The following is a 3,544-nucleotide window of genomic DNA, read 5'->3' as shown; positions in this document are numbered from 1 at the left end:
CTTCCCCTCCCATCCCTTATAACTAACAAAATTTCCTTCCACATATAAACCTTTCTTTGACTTTTTACAATAGTGGACTCATACAATGTTTGTCCTTCTGTGCTTGACTTATTTCATTAAGCATAATGTCCTCCAAGTTGACTCATGTATGAGGTATTTCACAGAGTCTACATTATTCTTTAGTGTCGCGTAATATTTCATTGAGTGTATGTAGCATAGTTGGGTTATCTATATATACATCTGTCAATGGCACTTAGATTGTTTCCATCTCTTTGTTGTCATGAATAGTGCTGTGATGAAAATGGGTGTACGTATCTTTATTTGTGTCCTACCTCTCACTTCTTTAGGGTGTATACCTAGAAATGGGATTGCTCGATCAAATGGTATTTATTTTTAAGGAATACTTTCTGAAAACCTACTTTTTAAATAATCACCAGACCATTTTCCACAGTGATCATATCATTTCATAGTCCCACCAGCAGTGTATGAGAGTCCCAATTTCTCTATATCCTTGCCAGAATTTGTTATTTTCTGTTTTGTTGAACTTTGCTATTAGTTCTGGGGTGAGATGATATCTCGTTGTTTTGATTTGCGTTGCTCTAATGCTAACTTTTCTTCATGTGTTTGTTGACCACCTGAATATTTTCTTCGGTGAAGTTCCTATTCATGTCTTCTGCCCATGTTTAATTTGGGTTATTTGTATTTTTGATGTTGTTGTGTTGGAATTTTATAGAAATTTTAGAGATAATTTTAGAAATAATCCCTTGTCATATATGTCATTGCCGAATATTTTTTTTTCCCAATCTGTAGTTTGTCTTTTTACTCTTTTGGAGAACTCCTTTGATGCATGTAAGAATTTAATTTTTAGAAAGTCTCAGTCATCTAGTTTATCTGCAGCAGTTTATGCATTTCTACTTGTGTTTGGTAGTCCACTAATACCATATATTAGGGGCCTTATGTTTGCCCACATTTTTTTCTTTGATGAGCTTTATACATTTTAGGTTTTACATTGAAGTTGTTGATTCATCTGGTTATTTTTTATTTTTTGAAAGATGTTTTACGTATGGCTCTTGTTTCATTTTTCTACAAAGAATATGCTGATGATATTGTTTTATTTTTTCTGCATGACGTTTGATTAATTTTCCTTAAAATGGGCATGAATATGGATTTTTTCTAGTCTATTGGCCAGGTAGCCAATATGCCTTCCAAATGTTGTGACATAGATGAATGAGGACCCCAATCACTGTATCCATTTACCGACACATTTTTGTTGGTGGTCTAACAATCCCTGGAGCCTTGTTTCTCACTAATGATACACTTCCGTGCAGCCTGCACTTCTTCTTTTAATGCCATCTGTTCTCGATCATGTGCTATCTCCAGCAGTGGTTGAATGTCAATCAATTCATTTTGGTACAGTGAATCTCTATTTCTTCCATCTTTTTCTGATGCTTTCTACATTGTTTGACATTTTGCCCATATTGTTCTTCAGTATTTTAACTTAAGACTTGAATTTTTTCACTTCTTTTAGCTTGAGAAATGCCATGCTTCTTCTTCCCTTTTAGTCTTCTAACTTTAGGTCTTCGCACATTTCAAAGAATTGTTGTTGTTAGGTGCTTTCAAGTCAGCTCCGACTCAACAACACTATGCGCAACAGAACAAAACACTGCCTAGTCACGTGCCATCCTCACAATCCTGGCTATACTTAAGCCCATTGTTGCAGCCACTGCGTCAGTCCATCTTGTTGAGGGCCTTCCCCTTTTTCACTGACCCTCTACTTTACCAAGCATGATGTCCTTCTCCAGGGAATAGTCCCTTCTGACAACATGACCAAAGTAGGTGAGACTAAGACTGTCCATTCTGGCTTCCAAGGATCATTCCGTCGGCACATCTTCCAGGACAGATTTGTTCATTTTTCCTAGCACTCCATGGTATTTTCAGTATTCTTTGTCAACACCTCAATTCAAAAGCATCAACTCTTCTGCAGTCTTCCTGATTCATTGTCCAGCTTTCACATGCATAAGAGGTAATTGAAAATACCATGATTTGGATTAGGCATATTTTAGTCTTCAAAATGACATCTTTGTTCTTCAACACTTTAAAGAGGACTTTTGCACCAGATATGCCCAATGCAATAAGATATTTCAGATAGTAGGAAATGTTATTTTACATTGTGGAGAGAAATATAACAATCATTTTAGTTTGTTTAGGAAAGGGTCTTCCAAAATTCTCTTGCTCTCTGTGCCATCAGCCTCCATTTGTTTCTCCTGCTAAAATCATTACCTTTCTTATTTTTTCTTATCTAACTTCTTTTTCCTTTTATTGTGTTATCCCCTATAGTTCCCTCTTATTTTCTGTCCATTTTGTCTTCATTTATTCCTTATTTCCTTTCTACTTCTCTTCCTTTCATCTTGTCTTCTTGCTTTCTTTGTCTCACACTTTTTTTCATTTCTTTCCTCAATCTTTCCTTCCTTTCCTTTCCTTCTAGCTTTCTTTTTCTTCTACTTCCTCTCCTTCTTTTCCTTCTTTGTTTCAGTTTTTCCTTTTGTATCTTTATATTTACTCTCTTTTTTCTCCCTCCTCCTTCTCTTTTTTCCCTCCTTTCCTCTCTTTGTCTTTCTTTTTTTTTTTTTTTTACTTCACACTTTTCCACCTTCCTTCCTTCCCACCTTCTCAAGTTCCTTCATTCTTCCCTGTCTTATTTTGGCTCATCCAAAAGTGGGCCTTGACAAAAAGATTTGAGTGCAAATAATCCAATTGCCAGGCAATCCTAGGAAGCAATTGCAGAAAGTGATTACTTGCGAGTGGAAAGTAAGAGAAGAAAGATGAAGCACACTCCTATTGTTGGACCATGAAGCTCTATTTTTCTCTGAGAAACATCATAAAACATTACTCAGAGTTATTCCTCTATGAGCAAAGTAACTGGGTTATCCATTCATGAACTTTCATTTCTCACTCTTTAAAGGTTACATGTTAGGCTTTACTTCCCTGATCCTTCTGAGTTGCCTAGTATAAAGGCCAAGCACATTTCCATGTCTAAAGAATGCCCTCAGATAAAGAGATGTAGGGAAACCATCAGCATGGATGTGAGCCTCCTACTTTGACCTCCTGGATATGCCAGATTGATAAGAGCAGGTAATGTACACATTTGATATGCCTCTTTCCTCCAATTATTAATTTCTTTACTTTTTTACATCATTAAACAAATATTGAATATCCTTATTATGTCAGTACTGTGTTAAACATGGTTCTGATCTTCTAGCAGATATGACTCTTGCTTATTCCAACTGAGGAAAAGAATCATTAATCAAACAGTTTGTCTTAGGCTGAGTTTTCTAGAGCAAAACCAGTGAAGTATGTATAAATATAAATATTTCTTTAGAGATATGTGTAACAAGGAAATGACTCACAAAGTTATGGAGGCTAGTAAATACCAAATCTGTGGGCAAGGCATCAGGTTGGGTCTTCTCCCAACTCATATGGTTGCAGGGGCTGATGAATCCAAAATCTGCAGGTCAGATGGCAAGCCGCTGGCTCCCATCCCAAG

This window comes from Orycteropus afer, unplaced genomic scaffold, assembly GCF_000298275.1.
Source record: "Orycteropus afer afer isolate SDZICR_OR568_19922 unplaced genomic scaffold, OryAfe1.0 scaffold00251, whole genome shotgun sequence".
Lineage (NCBI taxonomy): Eukaryota > Metazoa > Chordata > Mammalia > Tubulidentata > Orycteropodidae > Orycteropus > Orycteropus afer.
Note: the sequence above shows the minus strand (reverse complement) of the source record.